This window comes from Thermobia domestica, chromosome 7 (genome assembly GCF_964235325.1).
Source record: "Thermobia domestica chromosome 7, izTheDome1.hap1.1, whole genome shotgun sequence".
Taxonomy (NCBI): Eukaryota; Metazoa; Arthropoda; class Insecta; order Zygentoma; family Lepismatidae; genus Thermobia; species Thermobia domestica.
Genome location: NC_137460.1, coordinates 73,972,213 through 73,989,281, shown reverse-complemented (window position 1 = coordinate 73,989,281; position 17,069 = coordinate 73,972,213).

Genomic DNA, 17,069 nt, shown 5'->3' with positions numbered 1-17,069 from the left:
TGATCGACATTAGTGTCAAATCCATAGTTTTCACGGTCGCTGAGATCAATGGTGACACTTCCATCAGCGATGACTTGCAAATTCAGCTACTACTGTATGCGGGCCGGGTGTCAGCGGGTGAGGAATACCGAGACATGTATAAATAGCCCATATTGATTGATACTAGTGTCAAATCCTTAGTTTTCGCGGTCACTGAAATGAATGGTGATACTTCCACAGGTGTTGACTTCCAAATACAGCCCCCATGCGAAGAATGGGTATATTAAGCTAGTATTACAATAAATGGACTGCTTGGATGCCAAGAACTAGTACAGATAAGTACCATCCACTTCTATGAATAGGTATTTTTTAAAAGGATTTTTGTAAACACTAAGTTATAAAACAATGAACTACATACAGTAGTTATGGTTTTGGTTCCCAACATAAAAGAAATATGGATTGTTCATGAGATATTGAACTTCAACTTTCACTCCTGGAAAATTTCAATTTTGGAGTTAGGCCACTTGGCATCAAAACAGTTCACTGTAAGATAAATACATTCCGCACATTAGTAACATAGTTGTTCAGGGGCCTTCGATTTCCATCCTCTCAAATGAAAGCTGAATGATTGCTTGATACATGCTGACTATATAGGAGAAATAGTGTATTAAGTTTTCGAGCTTTGGTGCGTATCCGTATTTACACTCTGATATAACTTTAAGTTCACACTCCAATCGAGCTAATTGTTTAATGCATTTCGAAAGCTTTTGTTTTTATGCAGATCAGTAAGGAAAATCTATTTTATAATCGTAACATTTATGTACTAAGAAACTATGAACGTAAAGTGGACTCGACCTAGCCCCGTGGCCGCTGTGACTCAGTGGCACAGCTCTCACCCTTTGTGTGTGAGGACTCTGATTCTGTGTGTGTGTGTGAACTCCGCGGCTAGTGTATGCGTACAGAGTCGGAAGCGGTATGTATTGTTTATACTACTTACAACGTTACCCCCCACATAAAATATAAATTCACCGTTTCTCCCTTTTCTTTTTCGAATACAATGAACCGACTCTTTTGCTGAAGAACGATGCTAAAAGAAAATTGAAACATCTGTGTCTAAACTTTCTTTGAAGCGCAGTCTTTTGTATTTGTAAGGTTTTGCGAGTGTTTTCGAGATAGCCAAATTTTTACCATGGACTCCTGCTGCGAACTGACCGTGAGTAAACACCCGATGTCGCTGTGCTCAATTTCTCTCGCACACGTGAAATGGGTTTGTTGTTTCCAAAACAAATAGGAAGTTACCTTGTGCTTTTGCATTTCTGCACGCACACAGGTACCATTGTTGTTTTAATGATCAGAAGAAATATCAAAACCATCCGATATATATGATACAAAACAGCTAACAGAGGGAGGCAAAGATAAAAGTAGGCCTATACCAAGTTTTCCGCGTGGTACCATTATGGAGAATAAATATTTGATAAAGTCACGTAGATGCGCTTAAACCTATTCCATCTGTCCTTATAATTTTTCTGGTCTCATCAATTTCTCAGAAGAATACGTACAACATATGTCCAAATTCCATATATACTCTTTCTAAACTAATGAGTAAACTCATTAAGAACACCAACTGATATCAATAAACAGGAAAGAAAACAATACTTTATACTTCTATCATTTGGTACACATCTCTATGAAGCACAGCTTGTTTCTTTTCGAAATAGCTCCTTCGTGTCACAGCTATGGTTAGTTTTGTTTTGTGTTAGGATGAAAGAGAGAAATGCAACATTTGCTTCGCGGTGAAGTTATATATATTATTAAGATGAGCGGTGATAAGCGAGGTTTAACAAAGAGTGCCTTTCGGATGCACAATTTAACGGGTAGTTGCAGTCCGTGTTGAGAATCGAACCAAAGCTATGTAAGACATGTTAATATTGAGCTCTTTTGTGGTAAAAGTGAACTTCAGAAACACACAAAAGACTTGAAACATCAAGCTAATGTAAAGCAATTGAAAAATAGCCTACCTATCGCTGCATCTTTTCTGTGGCTAGAAACATGCAGTGTGTAGCAACAAGAATGGTGTTAAGGACTTTTTTTTTCGAACATAACATTCCCTTCCACACCATAAAAGACAATATAATGTTTGTTAAAAGAAAGTGCACATAATATTTTTAAATTTTGTTTGTGAACCTATCATGCATAATTATAAATAATGCCTTTCATACTACGAGAATGAGTTCAACTATACGTCATGGCCCCTCTAAAGCGGGGCCGCGGTGGCTAAGTGGTAGATCGTTCACCTCTGGTGCTTGGGGACCCTGGTTCGATCCCAGCTCGTACCAAGTGAACTTTGTGGTGGACAAACACCGTGTGCGTGGGTTTCCTCGGAGTTCTTCCGTTCCTCCCACTTTCTTCATTCCACGATTTCACTAATTTCTCATCATCACCCCTCTCCTTTAGCCTAACCGGCATAACCGTGGGACGTAAAACTCAAAGATTTCACTTCATTTTTTTCCCTCGAAAGCGATATCTTTCAAAATTATTTATTGTTAGATATTGTAAATTTACGGTATCTATTTTAGTGGACGGGAAATTTTGCATCTAATCGGATAATTTCATGGCTTCTAACAGGAATTTGCAGTTACGAAGTTTGCATCACTGTCTTTTGAAAGGATGCCTAGAAAAAATACTACTAGAAAATAACTGAAAACACAAAATGGATTTGATAGCCAAATTCACGTCATCTTGGTGCGTCATCATTTTTCTTTAAATACTTGTCTTTAGTATTAGATTAGAGTTTAGTGTCCCTTTCAGCATCAAGGCTATATGAGACGTGAACTTACAAATTAACGTGGGTTCAGAACCACAGGAGGTCCCATCGGAAATTGAACCTAGGTCTCCCGCACCAAAGACGCGTACGCTAATCATATGGACATGGGTGTTCGATATTTATTAATGTGTACATAAAGTTGTGAAATTGCGCTTGTATAATGGAATGCAATTCTTTCTACTGACATAAACCTTCACAATACTTAGCTGGACAAAGTATCTTTAAAAAGAAAATGTCACTCTTTATGTTTCAGTTCCTGGTTCGACTGAAGGATGGAACAAATTGCAATGAGCGTTTTTGGATCCTACTTTGTGTAGTTGATTCATCATAAACTTGGTATTTGATACGGATATGAACTATTACACTTATTTGGTGTTTATTTCTAAATAATAAGTCCTAATACAATTTCATAAAGTTGTAATTCTTCTTTAGTTTGTATCACTTTACACAATGACAAATCCAAAAGGTGTGTTGTATCGGTGCAGTACCAGTTTTTCACGTTTTTCAAAATGTTCCAAAACCCAAAGAATAATCTTTAATTTCTGATATTTTAGTCGTCACAAATTACAATTTTATAATGTAGTCAATGTTTATAATTACTGGGCAGTTGGGCGTTTAAACTAATGACATCATAATAAAGTCAAAACCCTAATTTTGAGTTGAATTGATTCTGATTTTAACGTCCCGTTCAGCAGCGAGGCTATGTGAGACGTGGACCTACTGATTAACGTGGAATCCGAACCTCATGAACTCCCACCGGGAATCAAGCCCAGGTTTCCCACGCCAAAGGCAAGTATGCTAACCGTTAGCCACGAAGGAGCTCCACCATAATTTTAGTGGGCGATAAGAAATATCTCGCCAGTGCTTTTACAATAAATAAAATTTTATAAGTATTAAAGAATAGTGGTAAGCTCTTTTATTTATGAGATATGAGTATTTTGAAAAAAAAAAACAACTAAAGAATAGGTTGGCGGAACCACAAAAGACTCGTAAAATAAACTTTCTTATAAATACATACGCACCTTACTCACCTTTTATAATTGCTATGCTTACGTTCTCCATAAAAACAGAAATTATCTTTTAGTGATACTTTACACAAGATCATGAAGTGGGTTCAAATTTAATTAAAGGCAAAATACAATACAATAATCCACAAATATTGCCTCAAGTGAGTTTAAAGATTTCTAAACACTAGTGCGAAACCGGGCTCTGCCGTTGCGATCGATTTACAGGTCTTGAGACGAAAGTAAGAAGGGTCTTACGCACACAGTAAGTAAAAACAATTAATATGCCGGTAACTTTCCCCCAAATGGGTGTATCTTAAAACTAATCTCACCATTATTTTTCTAATTAAATTCTAGCCCGAAATTATGTATCATATTACCCTATTCCCATTTTGAAAACTTGACCTTAATTCAAAATGGCGGATTTCAAGATGGCTGCCATCAAGGTCATATCTACCATACGACTTCCCCCCAGGACTTATATGTATCCACATGGTTTTTCTTCACTTTTCTTCATTAACGCTCCGTTTACAAAGGGTAGTAAGGGACTTCTGTGGTAATCTCTAATAACCACATCACAACTCTTAAAAGTTATTAAAAAAAAAAATAGAAAACATGCACCATGGCAAAAATTTGTCATCACAAGTAATGATGCATACATGCCTTCTATCAGCAAAAAAAGTTTCATTGAAATTGGAGCCGGACATTTGAGTGATGTCCCTTGTGGGATGTGATTGAACGTGACGTCAGAACACATCGCCCCCCTTCCCGGAATTTACGGGAATTAGGTGACTGAGTGAGCACATGTGGTGCCAGCTCTCTCCAGCGACCTATCAAGGATCATTGCGTGTATGCCAAGACGTGTCGCCGTTTTTATCCATGCCAAAAGTCGACATACTGACAATTAGGTAGGTAGTCATGATGGTCTGGCTGATGTGTGCGTATATTTTAACTCGTACATTTTGTCTCGACTCGAATTTCGAGACGTCTCGACTCGAATTCGAGTCGAGTCGAGACAGAGACTGTCGAGTCGAGACACGAGTCGAGACAGAACATATTTTCGAGTCGAGACACGAATCGAGACAACATTTTCTCGAGACGAGTCGAGACAGGCTTAAATCTCGACTCGACTCGACTCGAATGCATCCCTAGATGTGGAAACGTGCTTTTAGCATCTAAAAGAAAGAAAAAACACAATGAACAAAAGAGAGGGAAAAGGAGGGAAAATATAGGTTAATAAACAAGTGTTTGCAGTGCATGTGTAATTATTGATCCACGCAAGTATCTAGGTAGTATGCTACCACAACCATTGGTGTTCTTGTTTGCTTGTCACCATTGATTTTTCTCAACTACAGTATTTGCTGTTTGCTCCTTGTATTTTCCATGAATTTTTATTTAGAAGAAGAGCAGCAGGATGACGTCACAGAGCATTCAATGGAACTGATTAATTTATGTTTACAGAACCTTTGAATCTTACAAGTAAAGTTCCTGGATTAAGCAAATGTGTTATAAAACATGCTGTTATCTAACAAGTTATGAAATAGCGAAAAAAAAAACTTAATATCGAATTTTATAATCGGTGAAAGTATACTATTCTGTGCTACTAGTTTCAGTCTATAACTCCATGGTTATTTTCATACCGTTCAAATACTCTAGTTTTGGTCTTTCACACCCAATTTTTCTTTCATCTTTTCCTTCCAACATTATGTTAGGCGATTCTGAACAGCTAATCTCACTATATTTCCTTTCCTGTTTTAAGTGGCCAAAATATCTTAGATTTCGTTTACTTGCTTGGGTTAGCTTGCTTCTCTATCTCGTTCATGCTAAATTTTTTTCAGCATTTCATCTGAAGTGCTTCTCATTCCTTTCTTCCGGATTTTTGAAGTATCACAGGATATCGCACATACCCAAACAGATAAACATCTCAATATGGGCAGCGATGAGGTCGATGGTGACCAAGTAGGTCAGCGAAGAAGTAGCCAGTGCCCAAAGGCGTCAAGAAAAAGGATCGGCGGACAGTCGTTAGTGACTGAAGTGATAAAGAGTTCGATCAGAGGTTGATGGTGGCAGAGGAAATTGAGGATGAGGTCATGAGGTCGATGCTGGCCATTGAGATCGACGGTAAAGTTTATAGGACCTAGGGGCTCGACCAAGGAGTTACCTTCAATTAATGGTTAGACTCAGCAAGGTTCGGACTGCAGAATGAACTATGTGTTCTTTCACAGAAATTAATTTTCTTTCAAGAGATAACGGGAGAAAATGTTTGGAAGTTAAACCATGGAGATAAAATTATCGGGCGGAGATTGTTATGCTCAAATCATATAGTAGGTATTGTTGTTATATTATATTGTTGTCTTTTTGGTTGAAGCTTATATTGTAGTTACTTTTCGATGTACGTGGTACAGCATTTATTTATCTATTTGGTGTTTGTGTCAGAGGTACTAAAGCTAGATTCTATAAGGAAATGTATGGAGAAGAAAATTTAATAAAATATTTTAAATATGTTTGGTCATGATTAGATTTTTGAAACGTAACATAACTCTGGTCTACTTATCGTAAAATAATGGCGTCCGGACTCTATGCTTTCACCTCACATCATCCAGTTAAACATGCACCATTTAGTCGATCTTCATGGGTTGTAGCAGCAGGTAGCTTAGTTTAATTATCTGTTTTCGTCCACTTGAATCAATTGTATTTTTTGTGTACGTCGAAATAAGAATCAAATCACAGGAACAATCTATCAAGTAAAATAAGTAGATACAAGTCAAGAATGAAAAGAAAGAAAGAAAGAAAGAAAGAAAGAAAAACAAGAAAAATGTAAAAAGGGCGTCTCCCCAGTTCGCTTTGTGTTTGATAATGTCACCTTTGCGACCGAAAACACACGCACACTTTTTGAGAATGTGTTTACGACTGTGGTTGCACGGTAGCTGCATGAAAATTTGCCGCAACGACGGTGGGCCGGCCTCCGCGATCAGCAGGTGAACATAAAAACGCTCTTCAACGGAGAAAGGGATCCGCGTTGCAAAGACAAAAAACAATGATCAAGGTGAGAGAGAAAGGGAGGAGTAAAAGAGATATGGACACAGGATGTAGAACGACCGCCACAAATCTCTCTTTAGAGCATATGTTTCTTCCTTTATATCACATCTTCTGTTATTCTGTCTACCTTCTCCTACCCTTTTTTCTCTTTCTTTGTTGCGTATCTTATAAGAAAAAAGGGAGAGAAACCTCTCTTGTGTTACTGGAAGTCCCGTACGTACATGTCGTCTGTCTCCTTTGACTATACCTCGCACTCGATTGTATGTCTGCTCTTCATTCATGACACTCGAGTGAGATTCTAAGTCCATACATTAAAAACGTAATCAGCGTTGCGAACTCCATCAAAAGGTTCAGTTACATAAAACTGAAAATGAAATCTTCAGTTTAACGTACCACGTTTGTACAGTACCTGTTACGCTAACGGAGACGATGATTAAAGTAAATGAATGATTATGGAAAAAAAAAATGGCGAGATGAGAATGTAATGTGGGAGAAGACGGGAGTATCCTGAGAAAACCCACGGACACGATCTTATTCATCACAAACTTACTTGGTCCCCACGCACCAGAGATAAGAGCTCTGCCACTAAGTCACCGTACCCACCAGCTACAAAGAAGAATACATGAAAATAAAAATCTTACAATATTAGCGTTTAACGACAAAAAATCTTACAATATTAGCGTTTAACGAAAAAAAAACCTTACAATATTAGCGTTTAACGAAAAAAATTTTACAATATTAGCGTTTAACGAAAAAATCTTACAATATTAGCGTTTAACGAAAAAATGTCCAAAGATGGCAATCGATAGATCGCATTCAGTTGAACAAAATGATATGCATGAATGGAAACACTGGCGCAAATCGCGGAGGGATGAGGGGGACATTACTCTCCAATCTTGGAACTGGGGGGACTGTATCCCCCTATAATCCGATTTGAAATGTGTTTTTGGGGGGGGAGAAATGTGATGATTTGTTTCGGATTACCACAAAGAAAAATGTCATGAAATTGATGTCCCCCCAGAATAATACTCAAATCTGCCCGCCTCGCTCCCCTGATCCTGCACAGCATTGTTTTTCAACTTCATAAATATTTTGAATATCGCTATATAAGGTTACGGGAACGGTCTTACCTCTCCTCCCCAACGTTGAAGACAGATTTGCACCACTGAACGGGAAAATGTATGAATAGTTTTCTAGGAAATGGAGGAAATTGAATTTCCTCGTAAACCTTAAAAAAAATGTGCTGTACGAGACCGTGCCACTTACTGAGGTGAAACTGACAGAAAGATATAAGCTCTTCATTATGACATTAACACGATGATAACACATAGTACGTGCAATGAGATTGCCTGTTTAATTGTTAAATTTTAACTTCTGTTTAACTAAACTATTGTCCAAAGTTAAGACATATACATATACTAATTGATAAATCACAGTGGGCTGAATAAAGTAACATGCTTGTGGCAAAATTTTCATGCTTAGTTTTCGAGAAAATCGAAAAAAAAACTAATTTTTGCGACGCTCGTTGATATTCCTGTAGCGCCAGACTCGTATTTCCAGTCGTTGTGGCTATCTGTGTCTAGAAATGTTTCAAGTCTAAACAAGAGGAATATCAGCAGATAACTCAATTATATATTCTGCGAATTCATTATATAATTACACATGTTATTACTTTGAAATTTCAACTTCTTTTTTTCTTTTCAACAACCTTACGAGAAATACTATTGTAATATCATACGAACACACTTATAATTTTTCTGTCGTCCGCTCTGAGCGTGGGGGTATTATTTGCTATATAGTGGTACATAAAAAAAAAAAAAAAAAAAAAAAAAAAAAAAAAAAAAAAAAGATCGTGGAAGAATTGCATTTTGTACGTTTTCTGAGATCCACAAGAAAAGAAAGCCCTTAAGTTTCGTTAGTATAGATTGGTTTCCTTTATATTGCTTCACTCACTGGAACAGAATATTGTATTTTTTTTTCTTTTTTTTTTACTTGCGATGACAAATATTTGTTGTCAGGAGATACGTTAGACCAATAGTGGAGCGCTCACCTCTGGTGCAAAGGGTCCCTGGTTCATTGTCTGGCCACGTGAATTTGTGATGGATAAGATCGTGTCCATTGATTTTCTCGCGATTCTGACATTTCCCCCTAGATAAACAATTTCGCCAATTCATTTATGATCAATCACTTTTGTTAATCATTCATCTCTCTTAGCCTACAGGGCATATTCGTAAAACTAGAAATTTCATTTTATCTCATTCAGTAATCAGCCAATTAGAACTAGTTTGTTATCATTACTGAGTTAACATATTTGTTTATTTGTTATGGATTAATATAAACAATTTACGAGTATGTTACATTGGATAAGGAAAACGATGGTAAGGATGAAGATATTATGGTGAACTAATGTTGTTAATATGTAAAGTAGTTCGACTAATAGCACTGGAGAATTTTCAGAAAACTCATGGACATGATTATCATCTTAAGTTTGTGCGTCCTAATGTTAAATTCAGTATACAATTTAGATCATTTTTACTTGGGAAAGTGTTTTCTTATGGATAATTTTGAGCTTCCCCCTGAACATGTAACTGTCACATCCACGACAAACTTGCATACCAAAAATTAGCACTCTACTATCAAACCACTGTGCTTTTATGTCGCTGATTTTTTTCCCCTTACGAATGAATAAAATTCGCTTCGTAAAGACGGTTGGTGACCCAAACATTAATTAGTGAATTAATTCAAGCTCCAAACAATGTTCATTTACTTAAAGGTACTGAATAAAACTGCTTTCGCAACTGCCTTCGTGTATTTATGCTACACCACAGCTTTTAAAAGAATTTAAAAACTTGGATGAGTACGTGTGTTCATAGACACTGATTGTGATGTGCTAGTAATGAATATGATTTAGTAATAACGACGTTAGTAATAACTTTAATAACGACACTTGTGTGCCAGGCTACTAAGACACAATCGTAATAGAAACACGATATTACACATTTTACATAATTTCAAAATTTTGCTAAGATAGATTTAATCTGCCTACGAACATTGTGTTCTCTTTTACAGTTTGCAACTCTGAATCAAAACACGTTTCTACGAAAAAGAAGAAAGAAATTTGAAGAAATAAAAAGTAAAGACAGGAAAAAGTCGAGAGATTCACAAAGGACAAAGAGTATTAAAAGTCTTCCAGTTCCTCCATGGTACAAGTTTGTGTCAAAGATTGATCGTTTCTTGAGCGGCACCCGCTTCTTCGATAACAGTGGGTGGAGATGGTCTTTTGGACAAAAGCTGCTGGGTTAGTTTGGTTACACTATATTTTGAGTTTCGAGGTGGTACTAGTAAGAAAGAAAGAAAGAGAGAGAGAGTAAAAGAAAAAAGCAAGTTAGATATTTCACTTTTTTCTTTCTTTCTTTTGGTGGTTTTGGATAAGAGCAAAGCAGGGCAATAGAAAACAAGAGAATTGCTTAGAAAGACATTTAAAACGGAAAAAGATGTCATCAGAAAAGTTAAGGCTCTGGTATCAATGTCGCCGCGATAAAGGTCCACCGAATGGAAGCAACAGGTTTTCGGCGGCAGCCGGTCACACAAGGAGTTTCACATGACTTCTTTTTTGTCTTTCCATTTGTTGTTCTTCTTAAACTAAAAATCCTAACCTCTCTCTCTCCACCCCCTCTAACCCCCTCCCAAACGCAAACTTTTATTTCTTTCCGTACTATCTTCTCTTTCATGTTTTCCCCCTCCGAGTTTTCCCACTACAATGCATTATCCTGTCCACAAACTACTTTGAACACATCAGTTGCGTCTCATTGATTCTTTTTCTTCGTTTTAAAAAACGAAACGACTCTATTTCGAATTTCGGCGTCCTTTCTTTTCTTCTTCTTCTTTTTAAATTCAGAAAAACGAAGAACATAATGCTTATTCATAAGTCTGCTTAAGTTCAAGCAAGCTTCCACATACTTTTCATTCATTAACGTTTTAGTATCTCGAATTTTAAAAACAACAAATAAATCAGGTATCTCTAAATATACAGCTGAAGACAGGCTTTAGTTATTCCTTTTTTTGAAATTAGAAATTTAGTATTTTTCTTAATGGAAAACAATTGAGTAACGATGCATTGATTTTTTTTACTGGGTTGACTGATGTTTACTCTTTAAATTTTGCTGATGAATTACCATGTATATAAACTTCTTATTAAACTGGATGCCGTTTCCTTAAGATAATTGAAGGAACTAATAAGTTTGGACACGATATTGCATATTTAATCTCATTTTTAAATACATCGTATTTCCATGTATAGGTTCCGAATTTTGGTTATTTTTCGATGGATATGTATTCACACTTCGGTATTTGTAAGCAGTGGCTTGGATTGGAGTAGCTTTGAGTTTCACGTCCCTTTCAACACCGTGGCTATTTGAGACGTGGACCTACAGCTTAACGTAGAATCCGAATCACATGAGCTTCCATCGAGAATCGAAGTCAAGTTTCCCGTATTATGAACGGTGGCACACACAAACGGTTGATTACCAGATTATAACTCCTCTTTTCCTACAAGATATTACGGAAAAATAATTTACTATATTAAGATATAAATTTTAAAAGTATATATTCTGAAGCGACATAACCTGGCTATTTCACCTTCTCCATAATGATATTAGTACGACGGGAGATCTTGGCGCGACTGAGTCAGCAAAAATTGAGAAGTACCATGACCCGAGCTAACGTACCCATATTTCAGGCGAAAATTGGGAGAGGTGTCTAATTTTGGGGGTCAAATTTTGGCAGAAGGGTCTTGGCCTAAAAGCATGGTAGGTGCAGACCTAATTCCTCTGAAATTTTCTGCATTTGATCACTTTTCATTCCCTTGCATGTGTATAAAATTGCCAAAAATCCAAAATTAGGGAGGATACCTGTTTTTTGTAATTTTTGGTTGGTCAAAAGGTGAAGGTTGAATTTTGATTGGTTGTTCATGGCCCTAGAGTACATTGAACCTGGGCCAGATTGTCTAGTGACGAAAAGAATGAACGGTGTATTGTTTCACCTTAACAGGATACATTGACACTTTGAGATAGTCCTAATCAAAGTAAAACTCGACTGTCAACGGACAGCTGTTTGTATATGTATCCTGTCATGGTGAATATCTGAAATTTGACACCCAGTGCCACACGTTCCAGAATACCAATTTTTGAATTATCATTTTAAAAAAAAGTTGTATTTAGAACAGAAGAGTGACTCACATCCCATAGGGCGTAGGTTCAAATCCTGGTGGGAGAAAATAACACTTTTTCTCATTTAAATTTTGAACTAGAAATGTTTCCATGTTTTGTTCATCTCTTAATCTTCGACAAAGACGTTAAGATGCTCAAATAAGTGTAACAAAATATGCGAAAAGAAAGAGAAGTTACACTATTATATTGGCAATTTTAATCATATTTACGCCTCCCTAAGACGATTTTAAAAGTTCGGCATTTAGATCTCCTTTTCTCTCTCTTACCTGTGTTGTAAAAGGAGTATGGTTTTTCAGTGAATCAAACAGATCTTATAGACGTTATATCTATTTCTTTCTCTCATGTCATCTGTGGAGATAAATATTCTGACAAATAGACTGCAGAGGCGATTTCTAAAATAAGACGATCTACTGTGTCATTGCTACATATTCTGATGCTTAACTTAATGTATCAGACAAGAAATCGAAATCTAAGAATTTAACTATTGCACTGATGCTGCTGCAAATCTGAGGTTTAAGTACAGCGACTTGTTCCTTAATTCTCTAGTCAACATAGAAATTTATTTATCAGATTCGTATGCAACCTGCATTTCCCATGAGCAAATCATAGTTACATTATCTGCAGGCACCATGTTCCCTGTATTATACGTCAAGTTGAGATATCAAAGTTCTCCTGATTACGAAGATACAAAAGGGAATGTAGATTTGGTCATTTTAAAGAGACCACCGCCATGCCCGTCTCTCACTAGCGTCTATAACGGGACATGTATAGATATATAGTTCGTAAATTCGAAGGAGATTCATACCCATATTAGAATGACGCGCTGTGTAGACAGCGCAGAATCAGCTAGTCTATATATAAAATGCCACGTTTATATTTGTATTGCCAATTCCTTTCCGCAAGGAGTCTAGTACTTGGGAACTGCAAGTACTAGAAACGTACCGGTTTCACTGATCGATTTCAAATTTTGTGTAAATTTGCCAGTTCTCATTCAAGTTTTCGAAAGAAAATCCCGTTATTTCTCTATTCAACGTTTTAAGAGTAGTTTTCAGCCCGTAAGATTAACGTTGTCATAGGGCGTTGCTAAGGTTAATATCATGAGTTAGTCAACCAGTAGAAGTGCTACGTACAGAGGGTTGACGAACATTGCAGGCGCTTTGCTTTACGTAAATATTTCCATTTGTCATAATCTGTCATTTCTCCAAGTTTGCACAAATGGCCCATCATTTATATATTAAAATGCTACGTTTATATGTTTGTGTATAATAGCAATTCTCTGCCTTCTTCCTCCTATTCTTCACTTGTGTCTGTAAAGGGACATGGGGATGTGGAAAGGAGATTCATGCTCATAAGGGAATGAAGTGCAATGTAGACAATGCATGTTCAGCTAGTCGAGAAGGGGAGGGGGGAAGAGCGTGACGTATAAAAATATTTGTGATAACTAATCCCCCTTAGACTGTTGTATCGATTTTTTATATTTTTTGGCATTGGGTTGACTCATTAGTTCATACCGCTTGGAAATAATAGATACGTACCTCGTTTGAGGCTTGAACTAATCAGACAACATAGGTAGATCACTGATGTATTTCCCCGCATTGTTCACAATCTGTTCCTATCGTTCAGATTATTGTGGGATGCCTTTACGGAGAAAACTCGGTGACTTGGATGCATAGAAATTACCAATGAAATTTTGCAGCTGCTCATCGTTTTCAAAGGGTTTACCAAAACTCTTTTATAGCTATATTTACCCTGTCTGTGTACCCTTCTGTTTGTCTGAGAAAATTTCTTTATATTTATCCTGTCTGTCTGTGTACCCTTCCGTTCGTCTGTTTGAGAAAACCCGATCAGTCCATTTGGAAGGCAATTAATCTCAAGAGCTACTTGATGGATAGGGATGCGCACGAGACGAGTCGAGACAGGATTTTCCTGACAAAATTCGAGTCTAGACACGACTCTTCCAATAGAGAAATATACATTTTTCAAGTCGAGACATCACGTTTATCGCATATTTTCGAGACGAGACAGACAGAAATCTTGTCTCGTGCGCATCCCTATTGATGGATCATCACCAAAATTGTAGAGGGTAAAAAAGAAAGGAAACAAATTCGCTTTTGGAGGCAATATTCAAACCAGAAGTGGTAGGAATAAACCATTTCCTGATTTTTATGTTTATCTCAATAGAGAAAAGCTGTAATTAATAGAGATAAGCAACTTTTAGTAATCAATTAAGCGTCTCCAAAATACATTTCATGTCCCATCTGAACTCTCTATTAAAAGTTGAAGTAGTGGAAAGTACAATTGATCTACAGATTTCAATATTGATCTACAGAGCAAAAACGATAAGAAGCAGCAAGAAGTTTTTTTATTATTATTATTAAAATTGATTTAGTGTTTTACTATATCCGTATTCAGACCGAAAGTGGCGGAAATGAACCAATTCCGGTTTTAACGTTGATCGCCGTATAATGAAAACCGTAATGCATAGTCAGAAGCGGTTTTCTGTACTCAATTAAGCGTCCCAGGCATATATTCGACCTCCAATCTATCTCTCTATTAAAACCAAAAGTGGCAGAAATCAATCAGATCCGGTTTTAACGTTGGTCGTTTATAGATTAAAAATGGAAATAGTGGTTTCCTGCAATCAATTAAACGTTCAAAGAATATATCCCAATCTCCACTCTAATCTCTCTATTAAAACAGGAAGTGTAGAAAATCAACTACTTCCGGTCTTTTTAAACCGTGATTGTTATAGAGTGAAACGGAAATAGATAGGAAGAAACTGTTTTCAGGTATCGATTAAGCGTTCCAAGAACACGTTTCATTCCCATTCTTATTTCGGCTTTAGGATTTTAATTTTGGGTAGACCCTCTCCCTCGCTAAGGGATACATATACACACATTTGATTGATTAATCACAGTAGGAAATTACTTTTACAGTAGTGGTTGATGCTATTTGTTAAATATATTATCTACCATTAATATAAATAGTGGAAAATAGATTTTCTCTTTATTGTATCTTTTAGCGTTTATATATTTTTCATCACTCTTGAGTAGGCTTGTGTCTACCCGACCTACCCGCTAAAGCCGCCACTGCTTATCTCTGTAATAAAATCGAAAGTTAGAAATGCACTACAACTTCTGGTTTCAATAAAGTCTTCCGTAAATCAAATTAAGCGTTCAAAGAACAGGTAAATAATCAGCTTCTCTTTTAATCCCTATTTAAACAGAAAATGACACAAACAAACTACTTCCGGATTAACGTTGATCGCTATAGAATAAAAAAAAACCTAATAAATTATAAGCAATCGTTTGCAATCAATAAAATGTTCCAGAATATATTCCATCTCCATTCTAAATTCTCTTCTAAAGACATAACTGTTATAAATCAACACATCCGGTCTTAACGCTGAGAGTAAAAACAGTAACATATAGTGGAAGACGATTTCCTGCAATCAATTAAGTATACACGGTGACCCAAAAGTAGGTATACAGTCCAGTACTGATCAGCTGACTGTATTTAATATCATTTTTATTGTTAAACAGGTAGACCTTATTTCTTTATTATTTGTTCTTAATGTATTTTTTTCTTATACCTCAAGCTCGGAAAAGCAGAAGCAAATAAACCCATGAACTAGAACGTTATACTTGATCAATGCAGTAGTGTATACCTACTTTAGGGCCACCCTGTATATTCGATCTCCACTCTAATCTCCCTGACAAAACACGAAGTGGTCGGTATATACTATCACTTCCAGTTTCAATATTAATTGGGAAAATAACACGCCATAAAAACCAAATTTCTTCATGTGGTGTGCACGTGGAACAGCTACTTGTTTATAGGGATGCGCACGAGACGAGTCGAATCAATTTTAAGCCTGTCTCGACTCGTCTCGAGAAAATGTCTCGACTCGAAAATATGTTTGTCTCGACTCGTGTCTCGATTCAACAGTTTCTGTCTCGACTCGACTCGAATTCGAAATGAGACGTCTCGAAATTCGAGTCGAGACAAAATATGCGGCAGAACATTATGACTACCTACTTAATTGTCAGTATGTTCATCTTTGGCCAGCGACGCGTCTTGGCATGGACGCAATGATCCTTGGTAGGTCGCTGGAGAGAGTTGGTACCACATGTGCACACACATGTCACCTAATTCTCGTAAATTCCGAGGAGGGGGCGATGCCCTCTGAGGTCACATTCAATTTCATCCCAGATGTGTTCGATTGGGTTCAGATCTGTTGAGCTGAGGGGCCAGCACATCACTTGAAATTCGCTCCTGTTCCTCGAACCACTCCATCACACTCCTGGCCTTGTGAAATGGTGCACTATCTTGTCGAAAAATGCCACTACGCTGGGAAAGATGGTCATAATGAAAGGGTGTACGTAGTCTGCAAGCAGTGTGCGATACGCCTCAGCCATCATGGTGCCTTGCTCGAGCTCCACTAGACACATGGATACTCACGTGAATGTTCCCCAGAGCATAATTAAGCCGCCGCCAGCTTGTCTCCGTCCCGCAGTACAGGTGTCAAGGAGCTGTTCCCTTGGAACACGACGAATTCGCACCCTCCCAATATCATGACGAAGAAGGTATTGGGATTCATCAGACAATGCAACGCTCTGCGACTGCGCCAAGGTCCAGTGGCAATGATGACGTTAGCTGAAAATTGAATCTTCATCTCGAAAGATTAACTGTTAAGTTTATGCGTTCTGTACCTTTCTCAAGTGATAAATGCTGGAATTTGTTTCAAGGCTGTTTCTTAGTGAATACTTTATTCAAAATAATATTAAAAATTAATGAAAGATTTTCGAAACATTCGAGTCGATCGAGATTTTTATGAGCACTCTCGACTCGACTCGTCTCGCATTTTACAAAGTGTGTCTCGACTCGAATTCGAGTCGAATTGAGTTGAGATTCGAGACATGTCTCGACTTGGGTGCAACCCTACTTGTTTAATATCGTAACGTAAGAATTGAACATTATATAACAGTAGGCAAT